The sequence below is a fragment of the Lithobates pipiens genome, unplaced genomic scaffold, assembly GCF_037356315.1.
Source record: "Lithobates pipiens isolate NorthernLeopardFrog02 unplaced genomic scaffold, aLitPip1_a1.2 Scaffold_30, whole genome shotgun sequence".
Classification (NCBI taxonomy): domain Eukaryota; kingdom Metazoa; phylum Chordata; class Amphibia; order Anura; family Ranidae; genus Lithobates; species Lithobates pipiens.
Genome location: NW_027507791.1, coordinates 6668048 through 6689647, shown reverse-complemented (window position 1 = coordinate 6689647; position 21600 = coordinate 6668048). Strand labels below are relative to the sequence as shown.

The 21600-nt window shown below is 45.5% G+C and overlaps 1 protein-coding gene across 2 annotated transcripts in view; it reads left to right on the top strand.

Annotated features, from left to right (window-relative positions):
• The first annotated feature begins 2239 nt into the window (after nt 1–2239).
• TSHR (thyroid stimulating hormone receptor) overlaps nt 2240–21600 on the top strand; it is a 172659-nt gene continuing 153298 nt past the window's right edge. The window contains exon 1 of one of the 2 annotated variants that reach the window (XM_077463574.1): nt 2240–2504. The gene's annotated coding sequence lies outside the window, so the exon portion shown is untranslated. Of the gene's footprint in view, nt 2505–9257; nt 9378–21600 lie in introns of those variants that run through there. The other variant, XM_077463575.1, reaches the window with a different exon arrangement.

The following is a 21600-nucleotide window of genomic DNA, read 5'->3' as shown; positions in this document are numbered from 1 at the left end:
TAATTTTTTTTGAAATATCACATCCCTTCAAGACTGCCTATGCTGATGCTGAGTGACTGTCCTGTTATGTTGATTGTCTATCCTCTTCCTCCCCAGTGTGGTGGCACCAGTGCCTAAGGCCCAATTTTTCTGCCCCTGTTTAACAGGGGCGTTTAATTACAATTTTTGATGCAATGCTTTGCAGCAGGGCTAATTCCTGCAATAAAACTAGAGTATATGGCAGAGGTTGCAGTGTGGTGGCACCAGCACCAGTGCCTAAGGCCCAATTTTTCTGCCCCTGTTTAACAGGGGCGTTTAATTAAAATTTTTGATGCAATGCTTTGCAGCAGGGCTAATTCCTGCAATAAAACTAGAGTATATGGGAGAGGTTGCAGTGTGGTGGCACCAGCAGCAGTGCCTAAGGCCAAATTTTTCTGCCCCTGTTTAACAGGGACATGTAATTACAATTCTTGATATAATATTTCACAGGAGGGCCCCTTCCTGTGCCCACCCAGAGTAACGGTGAGGACTTATAGTGTTGTGGCACCAGCACCACAACCACCAAAGGTCAATTTTTCTACCACTGTTCAGCAATGGCATGTAATTACAATTCTTGATACAATCGTTCACAGCAGGGCGCTCCAGCGCCCACCAAGAGTCACTTTGAGGGCTTACAATGTTGTGGCAAAACCAACACCTTGTTCCGCCATTTCTGCAGAGCATATAGGGCAGGCCCCTACTTTCAAACATCCAATTTACAAACATCTCCTACTTGCAAACGGAAGGAGACAACAGCAAGTGAGATGAAAAAAGATGGACGACAAAACAAATTATACAGGGGTGATAACCCTTCCCTATGTTTTCCAAAAAGCTTAAAAATAGTTTTTTTGACTGGAGCTACACTTTAAAAATGTACCAGTTGAAAATTACAAACAGATTCAACTTAACACAACAAACCTACACAGTCCCTGTCTTGTTTGCACCGCCTGTATACTGCTGTTCTGAGTATATAGGGCCTGGGGGCCACACGCATTTCCTTTTTTTAATATGGGTACAGGGTTCCCCTTAATATGCGTACAAGACCCAAAAAGGCTGGTAATGGGCAGGGAGGGCTACCCATGCCATTTTTCTCAATGATTTTCAACCATATTGCAGGAACCAGATATAACATTAAAACCGCAAGCAGTTTTAAATAGTGTTATTTCCGTTTAATATCATTTTGTGCAGGGACTGTTCTAAACACGGGAAAGACGTGGCACTTCACAGGCATACTACAGACACCCCCCAGGCACCATATTTAAAGGAATATTTCACTTTTTTTTTTCACTTTAATCGTCATTAAAATCAGTGCTCCCGCCAAAACGGCCATTTTTAAAAACATTTTAGGCATTGACCCATGTCCCCTGGGGCAGGAGCCAGGTCCCCAAACCCTTTTTAGGACAGTATCTTGCATATTAGCCGTTAAAACTAGCACTTTTAATTTCGAACGTTCGAGTCCCATAGACTTCAATGGGGTTCTAAAGTTCGTTCGAATTTGGGGTCCGTTCGAAAGTTCTGGTGCGAACCGAACCGGGGGGTGTTCGGCTCATCCCTAGTTGTGACATGACACTACTTGTATATCAAGAGATCGCTTGTATATCAAGTCAAAATGTAATTAAAAATTTTGCTTGTCTTCTCAAACCAAGTTACTCTCAAACCAAGGTTTTCCTGTATATTATTAGCACACCATTTGCACAATCTTTTATATTCATTTAATGATTGTTGTTTGCGATTTATTTAAAGGGAAAGCACACTATTTTTTGTATTTGTTGAATTTGCCCAGTGTCAGCAATATATAGATTGCAGCAGTTCCACCAGGTTTAATTTAATTATACCTCATTATTGGGTGCACTAAGCGCAAGAATCTCTTTTATATTATTGGAGCAGGGACAAGTCCTGTAAGTGTTACTTAACTGTGACAGAGAAATGTCTGATGTCCAGAGCTGTGCAAATCTCAGGACCGGATGGACAGAAATACAAATTTTTTGGCAGGGAAAACAGTATTTTATGTATTGTAAGTTATATGTATTTTGGCTATGTAGGTAGCTGTTTACCTGGAGCTCAGCTTCAAGAGTGTTTTCTTGAGCATTGGATATCATTTAATTTTTCCATTATTTTTTTTATTTTTTTACAGGTACCTGGTGTGACCAGAAGAGGGTGCTGCTGTCCTTCTGGTTGTGACCCATGCAGTCCTTGAGGTCTCAGCGAGGCAGACTTGGCTGCTTGGGGACCCCCTCCCTTCTCCCTGCAGACAGGCAAAGGGGGATGAAGAGTGTTTGTGTGGAAAACGCAACTTGAGTTTTTAAGCAGCACTTGAATTGCTGCAATGAAACCTAAAGTACCTGCAGTGAAGCGGAGGCATCCCAAGAGCCAGGAGCTCCCACCACATCCAGCCATCTCCCCCGGAACCTGAGTGGAGCTGATCCCCCCACAACACGACCACACTGGGCATCACTGGTGGACAAAGTCCCATCTTCTTCAATCAGGTAATTCAGCACAATGTGTTCTTCTCCAGCTTCTGAGGAACTACAAGTCCCAAAATATCCCAAGTACTATCTTCCAGAATTGGGCACTTTTAGCTTTCATGTAAAGAACACGAGTAACTTGCGGCTATCCGGGTGTTATGGAACTACAAACATAGGTAGAGCTGTCCTGTAGAGCAGGGTATGGAACTTCAAGCCTGGATATAAAGAGGTGGATGTGTCCTGTAGAGCAGGCTTTGAAACTACAAGCCTGGATATAAAGAAGTGGAGGTGTCCTGTAGAACAGGGTATGGAACTATGAGGTGGATGTGTCCTGTAGAGCAGGGTATGGAACTACAAGCCTGGATATAAAGAAGTGGAGGTGTCCTGTAGAGTAAGGTATGGAACTAAAAGCCTTGCTATAAAGAATTGAAGGTGTCCTGTGGAGCAGAGTATGGAACTACAAACCTGGATATAAAGCGGTAGAGGTGTCCTGTAGAGCAGGGTGTAGAACTACAAGTTGAGGAGTTGGAGACATCCTAAAGAGAGGGCTATGAAGTGACAAATGCTGGTATGAAGTGCTTTATATGTCTTGTGGAGCAGAGCATAAAACTACAGGTCCAGGTCTGAAGAGGTAGAGGTGTCTTATAGAGCAAGTAATGGAACTACAGGTTCTGGTATAAAGAGGTAGAGGTGTCTTATAGAGCAAGTAATGGAACTACAGGTCCTGGTATGAAGAGGTGGAGATGTCTTAATGAACAGGGTATGAAACTACAAGTCCTGGTATGAAGACGTAAAGATATCTCAGAGAGAAGGATATGGAACTGAAAGTCCTGATATGAAGGGGTGGAGATGTCTTATGGAGCCGGATATTGGGGAGGTGAAGGTGTCTTATGAAGTGGGGTATGAAACCTAAAGTCCTTGTATAAAGAGGTGGAGGTGTCTTACAGAACAGGGTATGTAAGAAATGGAGGTGTCTTATAGAACAGGGTATGAAACTACAAGTCATGTATGCATAGGTGGAGGTGTCTTATAAGAAGGGTATGGAGGTGTCTTCCAGAGAAGGATATGGAACTACAATCCCTGGTATGAGGGGATGGAGGAGTCTTATAGAGCAGGGTATTAAACTACAAGCTCTGTTATGAAAAAGTGGAGTTGTCTTAAAGAGCAGCGTATGGAAATACAAGTTATGGTATGAGGGGATTGAGGTGTCATATTGGGTAATGTATTGGACTACAAGTCCTGGTATGAAAAGGTGGGGGTGTCTTAAACAGCAAGGTATTAAACTACAGGTCTCGGTATGAAGAGGTGTAGGCGTCTTATAGAGCAGGGTATGGAACTACAAGTTTTGGTATGAAGTGGCGGAGGTGCTTTATACAGCAAGGTATGGAACAACAATTCTTGATATGAAGAGCTGGAGGTGTCTTATTGAGATTACTATTCAACTACAAGTTTTGGTATGAAGGGGTAGAAGTGTCCTTGAGAGCAACATATGGGACTACAAGTCCTGGTATGAAGAAGTGAAGGTGTTTTATAGAGCAAGACTTGGAACTACAAGTCTTGGTATGAAGAGCTGGAGGTGTCTAAAGCCTCGTACACACGGATTTTTGGACGACCGTTCATCCGTTTTTTTTGCTGCATGCTAGTCTCATGTCGAAAGTGAAGAGGTTACGCACCATACAAAAATTCTCCTAGGAGAAAATACAACTTCAGAAGTAACGTAATGTATTGACCAGTTTTGTATGTGTTCTTTCGTTTCTGAGCATGCGTAGTCTTGCTCTTATGATTTTTTTCATATGAAAACCATACTGAATTAAACGAAAATCAGACGTTGGGTTCTGGTATGACAAACTTTTATAGTCTACACATCCAGCTTTTGTCAGATGAAAATACGGAATCGGCTGTTGAAAGCACCATACTAACGATCTGAAAATAAGAAGATCGTTCGTCAGACCAATATTTTCTTTCCGATTTTCGTATCGTGCGTAGGGGCCTTTATTGAGATGAGTATTGAACTACAAGTTTTGGTAAGAAGTGGTAGAAGTGTCCTTGAGAGCAAGGTATGGCACTACAAATCCTGGTATGAAGACGTTGAGGTGTCTTGTAGAGTTCTATCTAGGTTCTGATTTAAAAAAATTACCATTTTGAGCCCTCAAACAGGCTATTTTTTCAGCATGGAGAACAAAAAATGAATACCTGATCCATAGTCGACAAACCATTCGCGCTAGAACACAGACAGAGAAGTGGATTTTGATTGATGGTTGAAAGATGCGTCAGAAGTTATCAATTGCTCTGTGTTTGAGTGTTAATGCGTCTGTCTACAATGTAGCATTTCTAAAGAATCTAATTTGGTGTCATTCCCCAATCTATCGCGTTTCGGAAGAATTTCAGCATCTTTTTTAATAGTGGCTTTTATTTTATTACATGAGCAACGTGCAAGTCGATTCAAACGATCAAATTCCACAAACAATGTAATAACCATAACATCACTTCCAGTTGATTTAGACTAGAGTTAGATCGGATTTGATCAAACTAAAGCTGGAAATATAAGCTCCTTTTTTTATTTTATTTAACCAGCAGACAGATGCGTGCATCAATACATGCAAATGCTGATGCAGGGATCTCTTTCACTGTTCTATTGTATTCTCCTTGCATCAGAATAGACAGATCAAGCTGCAGCTATTGGCTGCAAGCACTGATTGAATGCTGATTTTCCAGCATGGCCATACGACAGACACCATTTTGTTAAACAGACAGTAGTATGCATGGACTGAAATTCGACTGTTTCCTGCTGAGCCACTTGATTTTCGGTCTGTATGCCCTGCTTAAGTTGATCGGCCAGGGTGGAAAATTATTGATTTTGGCTTTGCATTGATCGGCAGCATTGAGATACTTTTTAAGTTGATCTGGATCTATATCTGTGAGTTCATTCCATGTCATCACATTAAACCGAATAGAGGGATAAGGCAACAAAATGCAGCTAAAATAAGCATGTGATCCACTAAGGGAAATTAAATTGTATTACATGTATATGAAGGCACCATATAGAAAAGTCACTGAAACTAATTATAAATGTAAATATTGTAAGTTTAAATAGTTTAAAAATGTATCTATATATCTAGCTATCTATATATATATATATGTAGAGAGAGAGAGAGAGAGAGAGAGAGAGATAGATAGATAGATAGATAGATAGATCGATAGACATATTTAGATATCTATCTATCTAGATATATATATATATATATATATATATATATATATATATATATATATATATATATATATATATATATATAGCTATATATCCACATCTTAGGCATGATTTCATGTTTTATAAGTAAAGTTGGCAATATACAGAGGACATTTCAGACAGTTCCTGATGAACTTAAAGCCATGGGTGGCAATATTGGCCAATTCTTCAGTTGAAAAATGAAAGGAATTCGGTCAGGAGATTGTTGACCAAACAGTGGCTGCATCCAATCAGCCACAGCCACCGTTTGAGTATTCCGACAGCCGCAGGTTCAGGCCTTTAGGATACAATAGCTGGTAGGGGAGATTCTTATGGATGGGGAAATTGATAGAGAAAAATCTTACAGTGTATGGCCTGCTTAACCTGTTTTCATGCATTTTAAACAAGCTCTATACACTTTTAAATAACCAATCCAATTTGTTTTTATACAAAATTTGGGTTATTATAGGAGCGGAGAAAGTTCATTGCAAAGTGAATGTTAGTTGCCTGTTCAATAGAAGCACTTGCTGCATTGTCCACAATATTTTAATTCCTCTTCATGAGAATACCTTTCTTTAATAATATCACAATTGGAGCTTTGCTGCTAAGGTAGATTCACACCAAGCATATCCAATGGTAATGCGCGAATGCAGGAATGATGAGACACCCAATGAATCTTATATCTAATGATAAGACACCACCTAATCTAATGATAAGATACCACTTAATCCTGGCCAGAGAGTTTGTGGGTCAGGAAGAGAGACTGCACATGCATATATCTACATATCTACATAGTTACATAGTAGGTGAGGTTGAAAAAAAAGTCCAACCTATGTGTGTGATCATATGTCAGTATTACATTGTATATCCCTGTATGTTGTGGTCATTCAGGTACTTATCTAATAGTTTCTTGAAACTATTGATGCGTCTACCGCCTGTGGAAGGGAATTCCACATCCTTGCCGCTCTTAGCCCCTGTACACACGGTCGGAGATTTCGACAACCAAATCCGTCGGATTTTGTCCGTCGGATCTTGTCCGAAACTGTTGCATACACACGGTCGGACTAAGTTGCCGAAAAATCCGATCATTCAGAACGTGATGACGTAATTTCGTTACGATGGGACTACGTTCAGGCTAATAGCCAAAATCTTTGATGTAGGAATTTGATCTGAGCATGCGTGGCACTTGGTCCGATTAAAATTCTCTACACATGATCGGAGTATGTCCGATCGAACCAGTTGGTCGGGAAATATTTCCAACAAGTTGGAAAATGGGGTCCAACGGATATTTCGACGGAATCAGTCCAATGCATACCACACACAGTCGGATTATCCGACAACATGGTCCGATAGGACACATTCCGACGGATTCTCTGACTGTGTGTACAAGGGCTTACAGTAAAGAACCCTCTATGTAGTTTATGGTTAAACCTCTTTTCTTCTAATTTTAATGAGTGGCAACCTGTCTTGTTAAACTTCCTTCCACTAAAAAGTTTTATCCCTATTGTGGGGTCACCAGTATGGTATTTGCAAATTGAAATCATATCCCCTCTCAAGTGTCTCTTCTCCAGAGAGAATAAGTTCAGTGCTCGCCATCTTTCTTAATAACTAACATCCTCCAGACTCTTTATTAGCTTTGTTGCCCTTCTTTGTACTCGCAACATTTCCAGTGGACTTCCCGAGGACTGGTGCCCAGAACTGGACAGCATAGTCCAGGTGCGGCTGGACCAGAGTACATGAGAACCTGTAGCTATCATAGATGCATTTTGGAGGGCACCTCACCAAAACACATCGATTAACAGTTGGCCACGACTAAGTGGTGCCTTACTATTGTGTATACTTGGCATGAACCCACCCCAGCCACAAAACTCCAATTTAATTATTATTAAACAGAGGATTCCCACTGAGGAAGTACTATGGACATAGGAACCATTGGGTGTGTTATTATTGGATATAAGAACCATTCAGTGTTCTACTATTATGCCGCGTACACATGACCGGACTTTTCGACGGACTAGGTCCGACGGTCTTTCGGCGGAGGTCCGACGGACTTTCTGAATGAAACGGACTTGGCGACACACGACCGGACTAAGTCCGTTCGAAAGTCTGTTAGTTTTGAATGTGATGATGTAAACAGGACTAAACAAGTTCAATAGCCAGTAGCCAATAGCTGCCCTTGCGTCGTATTTGGTCCGTCGGACTAGCACACAGACGAACGGTTTCCTGATTTTTAGTCCGTCGGACTTGAGTCCATCAGATAGATTTGAAACATCTTTTATTTCTAGGTCCGTGTGACTTTTGGGAAAAAAAAGTCCGCTGGAGCCCACACACGATTAAATTGTCAGACGGATTCCGGTCCGCCGGACCAAGTCTGCCGTAAAGTCCGATCGTGTGTACACGGCATAATATACTACTATTAGATATAGGAACCATTGGGTGTTCTACCATTGGATATAGGAACTATTGGGTGTCGTACCAATGGATATAGGAAACATTAGGTGTCTTATCAAAGTATATAGGAACAACCGTGTGTCTTACCATTTTGGTGTTATACCATTGAATATAAGAACCATTGGGTGTCTGTACAATTTACAAGAACCAGTCCTGCTGGTAATGGACTTTTCTGGCACCCACATGAGACAGAATCCAATGTGTTAAAAATATCAATCTTTATTTACAATACTTTAAAAATAGCGCACAACACGTTAGTAAATTGTAAAACCAGTAATTTCACAATATGATACATATGTCCCACTTGGGACCACTATACAGACACCTCCTACTATTATATTGGTACTCCAGACTTAGAGAGTGGAGGTGTGTGTATTTGGTCTAACCATTGGGTGTGTTACCTTTGGATATAAAAACCATTGGGGGCCTTATGATTGAATATATGAATCATTGGGTGTCCTACCGCTGGATATAGGAAACATTGGGTGTCTTATTAAATGATAAAGGAACCATTGGATGCCTTTCTATTGGATAAAGGAACCACTGGGTGTCTTACTATTGGACAAAAGGAACCATTGGGTTCCTTACCATTGGCTATAGGAATCGCTGCCTATCTCATCATTGGATGAACCATGAACATAGGAACCATTGGGTGTCTTCCCATTAGATACAGGAACCATTGGGTATCTTACCATTGGGTGTCTTCCCATTAGATACAGGAACCATTGGGTATCTTACCATTGGGTGTCTTACCATTAGACATAGGAACTATCGGGTGTCTTACCATTAGATAAAGGAAGCATTGGGTGTGTAACCATTATACTTATAGGAACCATTATTGGGTGTCTTACCTTTGGATATAGGAACCATTCACAGTCTTACAATTGAATATAGGAAACATCGGGTGCCTTACAATTCCTCCATCCGTAGTAGAGCTACACTGCCAACTATTGTAATCGAGCAGCCACAGGACCCACAGCTCTCTGAATACCTGAACAGTGACTGCATCTGATAGCACACAATCACCGTTTGGCCAATAAGTTTCCACCCAGCTCGTTCGATTTTAAATTGACTTTTGTTGAGCTGGATTAGGTCTCCATTGCCACCCACAGCTTGAATTTCGGCCAATTCAGCAGGAATCTGATGAAATCTGAGCCGTCTAAGTCCAGCCTTCCTCGTGCCTGACTGTTGAAAGCATGGAGACCCCATGGACAGTAAGTGACTTTCTTCTATGCTTTGTCTTTTACAGAACACGTCTTTTTTTTTTTCAATGCTGTGTAGGGGTTCTGTTACACGTTCAGCATAGATACATATAGTTCTAAGTGTCGTTTTTCATTAATCTCGTTCTATTATTAGTTCTATTACTACAGCTGACAGTGCTGTGTGCCATTGCACATTGTCAGGAAGGGAGCGATTGTATCATCTTGGAGGTTGCACAAGATTCCATTCATCAGGTGTCATGTTGGACGTCGCATTCTAGCGTCCAGATGATTTCTTCATCAGCCGGGAGACAGTCACTCCTCTCTACTGCCCAATCACACATTAACGCTGCTCCGGACAGTAAGGATTGCATATAATGGAAAACAGAGAACAAAAAACATATACAGAACAAAAATGATATACACTCACTGGCCACTTTATTAGGTACACCTTGCTAGTACCGGGTTGAACCCCATTTTGCCTTCAGAACTGCCTTAATTCTTCATAGAATTCCTCAAGAAGTGGGACTTTAAATGGACGTCAGGCAGTGTTGAAGTATAAAAGTAACAAAATTTATTATGCAATACATAAATTACATCATACAAAAACATGAAGCCAATGATAAAAACATGTGTAGGGGGAGGGATGGAAAAGACCAGTTATTGGAATACGGAGGGCTGGCAGCAAAATTTCCAACGCGTTTCAATTGCACAAATAGTGCTGATCTTCCTCAGGGGATGGGGCTCATGTTTGTGGCCTAGAGTGATACGACAATCTGAGTATTTGAGTGTGGTCTTTCAGCTGCTGGTGGAATCCCTTTATGTTTGAGAATTACAGCATTTGGAGTGGGAAGGCCGCATGGTTCCTGAGGAAGATCAGCACTATTGGTGCAATTGAAACGCGTCGAAAATTCTGCTGCCAGCCCTCCGTCTTCCAATAGCTGGTCTTTTCCATCCTTTCCCCTACACGTTTTTATAATTGGCTTCATATTTTTGTATGATGTAATTTATGTATTGCATAATAAATTTTGTTACTTTTATATTTCCCACTTCTTGAGGAACACACAGGCAGTATAGTCATGTAGATGAGTCAAACTTCTTTTTCATAGCCTTAATTCTTCATGGCATAGATACAAGGTATTGGAAACATTCCTAAGGCATCACGCAGTTTCTACAGATTTGTTGGCTGCACATCTTTGATGCTAATCTGGTGCTCTATTGAATTGAGATCTGGTGAGTGTGGAGGCCATTGGAGTACAGTGACCTCATTGTCATGTTCAAGAAACCAGTGGTGAGAGGATTTGACACACTTTGGTGCATTATCCTGCTGGAAGTTGCCATCAGAAGATGGATACACTGCAGTTATAAAGGGATGAGTATGGTCAGCAACAATACTCAGGTAGCTTGTGGTGTTTAAACAATGCTCAATTGGCACTAAGGGGCCCAAAGTGTGCCAAGAAAATATCCCTCACACTATTATACCACCAGCCTGAACCCGGTGATACAAGGCAGGATGGATCCATCCGCCAAATTCTGACACCTCCATCTGAATGTCGAAGCTGACATCCAGACTCCTCAGACCAGGCAACGTTTTTCCAATCTTCCATTCTCCAATTTTGATCCTGTGCGAATTGTAGCCTCAGTTTCCTATACTTAGCCGTCAGGAGTGGCACCCGGTGTGGTCTTCTGCTGCTGTAGTCCATCTGCTTCAAGGTTGGATGTGTTATGTGTTCAGAGATAGTATTCTGCATACCTTGGTAGTAACGGGTGGTTATTTGAGCTACTGTTGCCTTTCTATAAACTGGAACCAGTCTGCCCATTCTCCTCTGATATCAATAAGGCATTTTCCTCCAAAAAAATTCCGCTCACTGGATATTTTCTCTTTTTCCCACCATTCTTTGTAAACCCGAGAGATGGTTGTGCGTGAAAATCCCAGTAGATCAGCAGTTTTTTAAATACTCAGACCAGCCCGTCTGGCACCAACAACCATACCACCTTCAAAGTCACTTAAATCCCATTTTTTTCCCTCCATTGAGATGCTCGGTTTGAACTTCAGCAAATTCGTCTTCGCCATGCCTAAAAGCATTGAGTTGCTGCCATGTGATTGGCTGATTAGCAATTTGTGTTACCTAGCAATTGAACAGGTGTACCTAATAAAGTGGCCAGTGAGTGTATATAGCAACAATCTTATAGATTATATTATAAAATGCAGCTCCCTGTTTCTTCTTTACCTCCCACACATGTTCCAATCTGGACATGACTTCCTGTTTTGATCATTTTTTTTTTTTTTTTTTACAATCCTGACAGTTTAATGGTTGTATTATGTGTAATTGCGTTTTTGGCATCCAATCATACAATATGTAATAAGAACGGAGAACGTTTCTTCTTTTATCTGTCTGTAACACGTGGCATACTTCCAAGGATATTGCCGATCTGTAATGATTATGTGAATGTGTTGCAAGGGCTTTTTCTGTTAGTGGAATATATCATTATTAAACCCCTTAAAGAAGTGTTAAACCTAAAAGCAAACATTTTATAATATTACAGCTTACCAATTCTTAGATGTGACGGCTGTATTCGTTTTCTTTTTTAGGCTTTCTTTTTTCTTATGTCATCTGGTGATCCAGCCAGCAAGTCTGTTGTTTTTTAAAAGCTCAAGTTCTCCAGAAGAATGTATCAGTTTACATGGATGAGACAAACAATTTAACACTGGCAAGGGTGCATACAATGATCAGCTTTTATTCATTTATGTAACACCTTTGTCCCAAAGGAAAATATAAATTGTTTGCTGTAACTGATTATAAAGTGTGAGCTGGAGTTTGGTTTCATTGAGTTAGTGTATTTAAATCTACTAATACATTTAAGGCTGGGATCACACTTGAGAACGCAGCGGCTCACAGCAGGAGTCTGGGGCGCCTCCAGTCACCGTTTCAGGTCCAATTTCAGCCCAAATTTTGGCCTGAATTCAGACCTGAAATGGACCAAAAGACGTACAGGGCTCCTATGCAATTCGCACCGGAGCCACTCCAGCGATGTGTGAACTGGCTCTAAAGACAGCTGGTCACAATCTTCTGCTATGCAAATTGGATGCAGGGATGGCAGGGGTGTGTCTTATGCCTACATTCTTTTGCTAATAGTTATCCCTCATTCCCAGTTCAATAAGTTGGGAGGTATGGAATAAGGGTCTCATACCTCCCAACTTTTTGAGATGGGAATGAGGGACACCTATCTGCAAAAGTATGCAGGCATAGGACACACCCCTTTCCACGCCCCCCTTAAAGAAGAACTGTAAAAAAAACAAGATTGGTTAAACCCACAAGTGTTTTTTTTTTTTTTTACCACTACTGTTCCTTTATATTGGCTTTTGGAATTTACAAGTGCAGAAATTTATAAAATGTTTAACCCTGGGAAACACTTTTTGATAGATAAAAAGTGCATTTGATATACATCTATATAGATCAGGCCCAAATGAGGGACTAATGAGGAGGAATGAGGGACAGAGGGACATTGCTCGAAATCAGGGACAGTTGGGAGCTATGGATGTCTATATGCTGTGTCTTTACAGACTCTAAATGGGCAAATGCCCGCTCACCACACCGGTCACAGAAGCTGCTGGCAGAGATGCAGGTGATGATGAAGGCTTTTTCAGGAACTTCCTCTGAATCCTGGCTCTGGGAATGGCGTCTGACCCCGTCACATCACGCCACAGCCTACCTGGATCTGAAGTGCAGGTGTCGCTGGAGATGAGAAATGATGCTGTCCACAGAGGTCCCTCTGGATGCAGCTGTACGTCTCGCTGCTGTGCAGGCCACAACTTGGCAGCAGCTCACACTTGCACAGAGCTCCTGCTGGTAGATCCAAGCTGGCATCCCAAGAGAGCAATTTAGGCCCCAAACCATCCTTTTTATATCCTCTCCCAGCATTCTGTTCTCCTCCTCTCAGCAATCTGGGAGTCATAGTTCAGGCCAGTTCTGCTGGAATTGAAACTTCAGCATTCAGAACTACACATCCTACAATGCTTTGTTCTGCTCTAAGGTTTGTCTAAAAGGAAATGACACCTAGATGGGGTAAGTGCGGGCTGGTAACAAACCGACCAGGGGAAGGGGGAGGTGCCTGTGACCCAAATTTGCACAATTTCCCCATCAACACAGGCAGTGTTGACAGAGGAATCCCTCCTGCTGAGCAATTGTCTTCTCCTGGTAGGGGGACAGGCGGGGGAAGCCATCCTCCCTGGGAGAAGAAGTGATTATTGTTAGCGGCTATAGAAACCAATAGCGATATTAGCAAGAGAGTATGGCAGGCTGGTTGTATCCAAGTTGAGCAATTGATCAACTTGGTACACTCAGCGTACCCATTAATGAACTATTAATGGGCACGCTGAGTGTACCAAGTTGATCAATTGCTCAACTTGGATTCCTGCTGAACCGGCCGAGATTTGAACCGTGTATGGCTGGCCTTAGGCATTCTGGAAACAGGCAGAAACTCGCATTTCTAGCTATATATATATATATATATATATATATATATATATATATATATATACCGGCCGAGCTGCGTGCTCCATAAGGGTCTGATATGGACCTTGGGGGGGACCCCCACGCTGTTTTTTCCGCGTAAGGCTTCCCCTTTAAGTTCATACCAGGTGACGGGGCCAGTGAGGTGTCAGTCTCACTGCTGAAGGTGGCGACATTGACTTCCTTCGCTACCTGGAGCCGCGTTCAAAATGAACAGACTTTCCTCCGTGTGTGGGCAATTCCATTCATTTCAAAAGTCCGGCGAACTCCCGCCATAGTCCGGCGGATTGTCCGCCGGGAAAAGTCCGGTCGTGTGTGGGCAGGTCCACTTGTTCGGAAAGTCCGGCGGACCTCCGCTTCAAAGTCTGGCGGTTTGTCTGCCGGATAGTCCGATCGTGTGTACGAGGCATTAGCCCAACAAATTCAGCTGCTCCTTCAGGGGTCAGTGCTACATGTGGGGGCTCGGTGAGACAGCATTATGGGCATGGTGAAGCTGCGATTATGGACGCAGTGAGGCTGCCAATATGGGCATGGGGAGACTGCATTATAAGAACGGTGAGGCTGCGATTATGGGCATGGTAAATCTGAGATTATGGGCACGGTAAGGCTGCGATTATGGGAATGTTGAGGCTGCGATTATGGGCATGGTAAGGCTGAGATTATGGGCACGGTGAGGCTGAGTTTTTGACGTGTGACGTCCTAGCCATGCACCACTATGTCCGGCTTCGTCCATTGCCATAAAAATGGTGCTAAATAAGCTAAAAGTAGTTGGATCTGTATGTGTGTTATAATTATCGAAATTAGTCGATAAAAAAAATAAATAAGATTAATCGAACACGGAAATTTTAATCAGTAACAGCCCTAATATATATATATATACTCTGCATCCAGTGTAGTCTATATCTACAGTGTATTCTGTGGTGTACTGTTTCTAATACACTTCAGGCGGTGTACACAGTATCTAATACACAGTACACAATACAGTGCAGCCATAATACAGTTTCTACTACGTTTCTGGTAGTGTACAGAGTATCTAATACAGTGTGTACAGTTTCTACTACACTTCTGGTGGTATAGACAGTATACAATACTGTAATGGGGGATTTTACATCAAAAAACAATAAAGGGGGATTTCTACACTGGCCACCAATGTAAGGTGGGATATACACTCACCACCATTTTCAAGAGGGCTTCTACAGTGGCCACCAATGTAAGGGAGCTTTACACTCACCACCAATTTAATGGGGGCTTCTACATGGACCACCAATGTAAGGGATGATTTGAAACTGACCACAAATGCAAGTTCGGATTTTTTTTTTACAGATTACCTATATAAAGAGGAGTTTCTACTCTGGCCACCAATTTAATAGGAGCATTCACAGTAACCACCAATGTAAGGAGTGATTTAGACTGACTACCAATGTAAGGGGGGCAGTCACACTGGCCACTAGTGTGAATGAAAGGATTGTACACCAAGCCTCAATGTAATGAGAAGATTTACACTGACCACCAATGTTACTGAGACATTTAGCCACATTTGTGTGTGTGTTGGGAACGCATGCAAAATCGCTTTCCTGACACCACAGAAACGTGAGGCCCTTTAGCAGATGCAAAGCAGTGCCACTAATTGTTAATGACACCCTCACTGAGAAATGTGTATTCCAAAAACCAACATTTTTTAATTGTTATTTTGAAAAAGGGTTCCACCTCCAATTTGCTTACCTTTGCAGAACAGACTGATGTTAGGCCTAATGACCACTGTTGTAGGCAGGACTTTCAAGCATGCCCGTTTACCTGCCCAGTGGGCAGCATTTAACAGAAGTGATAGTAGATATGATCTCAGGGGGCATGATATACATATCAATGCAGGTTGTTGTTTTGCAGGTTGATGTTTTAGTCCTGTGCTGTGTCCCAATATCTCAGTGTGAAGTTCTGTTACTAATGCTGCCCAGCTCTGCCCTATTACTCTGTACAGATGACTCAACTGCAGACCCTGTGTTTACCTGTAAATAACCAGCATTGATATGTAAATAGAGGCAGTCAGAAAACTCAATTTTTCTCCAGTGGCAGAGGGATGGCTGGGATCAGATTTTTTGCAGAACACATTCTGGAAATTGCTATATGCAGCGGGAAGAGCGGAAGATACAGATGTGGTTGCAACCAGATGTCTTTCTTTGGGGGCAACCTTGTGTAGGCAGGACAAGAAACAGGAGGGACCCCAAGCCAGGATCTGCTCAGAAGCCCAGTCCACATGTGCAGAGTGGAGCTGTAGATAAGGAAGGCCCAATACGATGGGGGTTGAGGCCTTAGGTAGGATAAGGAAGAATATCCACCCCTGGTGGAGTACCCCTACCGACATCTTAAAAGGGAGAGACTGTAAGCAGATAAGGCCCCCTGGAAGAACAGTGCCATCAATTGCTGAGACCACCAGTGGCATAGTGAGGGGCGAAATGGTAAGCTTCATAGAAGATGCAGTTCTCCAATCCATAACATTTCCAGCAGCCCCAGAATCCAGATATGCCAAGACCGAATGAGAGGAAGCAAGAACAAGCCAAGGTTGGTAAACAGGATCAGACGTAGGTGTTAGGGCTGGCTTAGCCCTTCCTTCTCTGGGCTGGCTGCTCAGCTGTTGGCTAATTGCCAGCTCACTTCATCTCTGCCTTCGCTTTGGTCACATCACAAGAAACCATCTCCTGCGTACCTGTTTAAAGACTGGCTTGCTGACATCCCTTCTGGCTCCTTATCCTGCTTGCTGTTCCTCCACTTGGATCCCTGACTTCTGGCCTGGCTAATTACCCGAACTGGTTATTGAACTCTGGCCTGGCTGACTACTCGATCCGGTTACTGGACTCTGACTATGCTTTGACTACGCTTTCTCTATTTACCCATTTATTTTTATTTAATAAACAAGTGTGATTTAATTTTACTTCTGTCTCGGTCTGATTCATGGTTCCTGACAGATACAGTCAATCCACTTGTTGGTAATATTTTTTTCCAGATTGGATGAGCAAGATCACCACATGGATCAGTTTGCCATGGCGTTACAAATGCTCCTGAGTCGCACGGCTCACCTGGAAACCCCCACTGTGGCTGCTCCGGTACAACCTGAGTCGCAGGCAGTCCTTGCTGCTTCGCCAGTCTCTGTGCAGGCACCTGCCTCGAGTATTAACTCTATAAGAGGTATGTCTGGTTCCGCTCCGCTTCCCCAGCGATTTGCGGTTTCCCATGGACAGAAGCAAAGTAGGTTTTGTGATATCTTTCTTTAGATAGCTTTCTGAGAGAGCCTTGGCCTGAGCTAACCCTCTATGGGAGACGCAAAAACATGTCTTGAGTTACCCTGAGTTTGTGGCCTCCTTTAAAAGGGTATTTGAGATTCACGCACGCTCCACTTCTGCTGCCAAGTGCCTCATGTCCATCAAATAGAGTACAAGAACTGTTGACGACTATGCCATTGAATTACGTACTCTGGCAGCAGAACTTGTTCGGAACAATGAGGCCCTCGTGGCTGCTTTTTCTCATGGTCTCTCGGATTCCATCAAGGATGAGATATCAGCCCGAGATATACCCACTGAGCTGGAGAGCTTGATCTCGTTTGCCATCCTCATTGACTCCAGACTCAGAGAAAGACTTTCTTTTAAGGAGCGCTTGCGGAAGCCTCCTGTAGTTTACCTTTGTAGTTCCACCCATGCCTCCCTCACCTCCCATGCCTCCTGGTACCGAGTCAGTTAGTGAAGATGAACCCATACACCTGGGTTTCACGCATCTCTCTGCGGATGAGAGAGCCTTTAGGAGGAGGGAGAGATTGTGCCTTTATTGTGGCCAGGCAGGTCACTTTTTGAAGTCTTGTCCTACCCGTCCAGGGAACGCCCGAGCCTTGAAGTCCTGTCATGGACAGACCTTAGGTGGCATTGTTTCGTCCCCAGTTATCCAGAAGGAAAAGCCCCTGGTTTCGGTCACCCTTTCTTGGGCTGAGTCGTCCATCAACATACAGGCTCTAATCGACTCTGCTGCTGCAGGCCTGTTCATTGATGCTGCATTTGTTTCGCAGCACTCGATTCTGCAGCAGCTGCGTGACACTCCACTTGCCATTGAGGCTCTTGACAGGAGACCTTTACAGCCTGCCCATGTGACTCATGAGACAGTTCATGTTCATGGCCGTAGGGGCTCTTCACCCATGGGCGTCCGCAGAACTTTTTCCAAGGGGGGGCATAATTTTAAGGCCACTCATGCTCCACCCCTTTTCGACAATCTCATGAAAATCTTTCCACTGGTAATACAACAGATAATTCATCTTCACTTTGTATTGGAAGTTACTCAGGCGGCTGTGTTCCATGCCCATATAGCCTAGAGAATGTACATCTTTTTACATTGCAATACATCTGCTGTGGCCATATTTTGATCTCATACTGTCACTGTATAGGCTGTTTTCATCAAGATAAAAATATGGCAAAAACAGATGTATTGCAATGTAAAAAGATGTACATTCTCTAGACTATATGGGCATGGTACGCAGCCACCTGAGTAACCTTGCTGATGCCCATGCTTTCAAAAACCAGCCTTGGAAAAAATTTCATACCAGCCTCACAGCATTATTATACCAGCCCAACAGCATAATGTCATTATTTTCTTGTTCATGAAAGGGAAAACCATACATTTTACCAGTTAATAGTGGTAAGTGATCAATCATCAAGGGGGACCCCAGGAACTCAGAACGTGAAGGGGGGAGGACCACCTTCTGCAGAAAGAATACTCAAAGGTAAGGGGGGTGGGTTACTAATATAAGGAGGAAACCCTTTATATCAGTGCCCCTTACATTATCGTATTCACTCCCCCCTTACATCAGTGACCCCCCCCGACTGGCCTGGAGGTGCTTTTACTGACCTCCTCTCAGGTGCACCATGCAGGGCTCAGTCAGTCGGCTCCAGCTTGGTGGGTCTGGTTTTATCCTATAGTCTCCTGTCCACAGTCCAAACAAGTCTGACTTTTCCCATGACCCCCATCCCGGCGGTGCTCCCACTCTTGACTACTCTCCAGACTCCCTCAGAGACTGCAGACATGCTACAGGAGATGGACAGAGACTGCAGACTTGATGCAAGAGCTCAATGCAGCCTCACCAGTGCCCATCAAATGCAGCCTCACTGTGCCCACCAAATGCAGCCTCACTGTGCCCACCAAATGCAGCCTCACTGTGTCCATCAAATGCAGCTTTACTGTGCCCATCATTGCAGCCCCTCCTGTGCCCCATGTACCAGTCTGCAGTCCCTGTCTGTGGGAAGGTGTGTTGTTGATGCTTGGTACGGTACCTTGCATGCCAGCAGGATATCCATGATGGGCAGCAGCAGGCAGGGTCTGTTCTCGTTTTGGATGGGGACGGTGCTCCTTCCAGAGGATCTGTCTGCTGTGAGATGGAGTGGTCCCTGGCCACCTGCACCTTCAGCCATCCTCATTTTCCGGCTCCAGTCAGCCTGTCCTCTGGTCCTGGGGAAGTGGAGAGCACTGGGTGGGAGTTGGAGAGAAGGGGAAGCGTACTAGAGAGTAGAGAGTACTGGTGGGGTTGGAGAACACATGGGTGGGGGCAAAGAGTGAGGGGGAGTGGAGATCACAGGGGTGGGAAGCAGAGAGCGCTGGGGGGCCAATAAGAACAGGGGTAGAGAGCACGGTAGGCTGAGAGCACTGGGGGGGCTAAGAGTGTGGGGCGGTGAAGAGCACTGGGGGGGGGGCAGAAAAACAGGGGTGGAGAGAACGGGAGCTGGAGAGTACTTGGGGGGTACAAAGAGCAGGGGAGAGTGGAGAGCACCGGTGGGGGCCAGAAAGAACAGGGGTGGAAAGCACTGGGGACTAGAGAGCACTATGGGGGGGGGGTGGAGAGCACTGGTAGGGTTGGAGAGCACATGGGTTGGGGCAAAATGCAGGGGTGGAGAGCACGGAGGGTAGAGAGCACTGGGGGGGGGGGCTGGAGAGCACCAGGGGGCAGAAAGGACAGGGGTGGGGAGAATGGGGGGCTGGAGAGCACTGGGGGGGGACTGCAGAGTGATGGGGAGAGCGGAAGAGCACTGGGGGGGGGGAAAGAACAGGGGGGAGAGTATGGGGGGAGCACTGGGGGGGAGAGCAGTGGGGGGAGTGGAGAGCACAGGGGGGGAAAGAACAGGGGGTAGAGCACTGGGGGGGGGGAGCACTGGGGGGAGAGAACTGGAGGGAGTGGAGAGCACTGGGGGGGGGAGAACAGGGGGGAGAGGACTGGGGGGAGTGGAGAGCACTGTGGGGGGAGAGCACTGTGGGGAGTGGAGAGCACTGGGGGGAACAGGGGGGAGCACTGGGGGGGAACGCGAGAGAGCACTGGGATGGTGGCTAGAGAAGGATGGGGAGAGCTGGAGAGCAGGGGGGACAGGAGAGCGTGGTGGTGGAGGAGAGCACGGGGGGGCAGGAGAGTGTGGTGCGGTGAAGAGCACTGGGGTAGCAGAAAAACAGGGGTGGAGAGCATGGGGGCTGGAGAGTACTGGGGGGTACAAAAGAGCAGGGAGGAGTGGAGAGCACCAGTGGGGGCAAGAAAGAACAGGGGTGGAAAGCACTGGGGACTGGAGAGCACTGGTAGGGTTGGAGAGCACATGAGTGGGGGCAGAATGCAGGGGGAGTGGAGAGTACAGGGGTGTGGAGTGGAGAGTGCTGGGGGAGCCAAAAATAACAGGGGTGGAGAGCACGGGGGGGCTGGAGAGCACCAGGGGGGGCAGAAAGAACAGGGGTGGGGAGAATGGGGGGCTGGAGAGCACTGGGGTGGGGGCTGGAGAGTGATGGGGAGAGCTGAAGAGCACTGGGGGGAAGCACTGGGGGGAGTGGAAAGAAGAGGGGGGAGAAAGAAGAGGGGGAGAGCACTGGAGGGAGTGGAGAGCACTGGGGGGGAAAGAACAGGGGGGAGAGCACGGGGGGAGAACAGGGGGGGAGAGCACGGAGGGGAGAGGACTGGGGGGGCGGAGAATGCTGTGGGGGGACGGAGGGAGCACTGGGGGGAGTGGAGAGCACTGGGCGGGGGGGAGAGCACTGGGGGGACAGGGGGGAGCACTGGGATGGTGGCTAGAGAAAGATGGGGAGAGCTGGAGAGTTGGGGGGGGGGGCAGCAAGAACAGGGGAGGAGAAAACTGTGAGGGGGGCAGGAGAGTGTGGTGGAGGAGAGCGGGGGGAGGCAGGAGAGTGTGGTGGTGGAGGAGAGCACTGGGGGGAGCAGGAGAGTGTGGTGGTGGAGGAGAGCACTGGGGGGGGGGGGGCAGGAGAGTGTGGTGGTGGAGGAGAGCACTGGGGGGGGGGGCAGGAGAGAGTGGTGGTGGAGGAGAGCACTGGGGGGGGGGGGGGGCAGGAGAGAGTGGTGGTGGAGGAGAGCACTGGGGGGGCAGGAGAGTGTGGTGGTGGAGGAGAGCACTGGGGGGGGGCAAGAGAGTGTGGTGGTGGAGGAGAGCACTGGGGGGGTCAAGAGAGTGTGGTGGTGGAGGAGAGCACGGGGGGGGGGGGGGCAGGAGAGTGTGGTGGTGGAGGAGAGCACTGGGGGGGGCAGGAGAGTGTGGTGGTGGAGGAGAGCACTGAGGGGGGCAGGAGAGTGTGGTGGTGGAGGAGAGCACTGGGGGGGGGGGGGTAGGAGAGTGTGGTGGTGGAGGAGAGCACTGGGGGGGTAGCAGGAGAGTGTGAAGGTGGAGGAGAGCACTGGGGGGGGCAGGAGAGTGTGGTGGTGGAGGAGA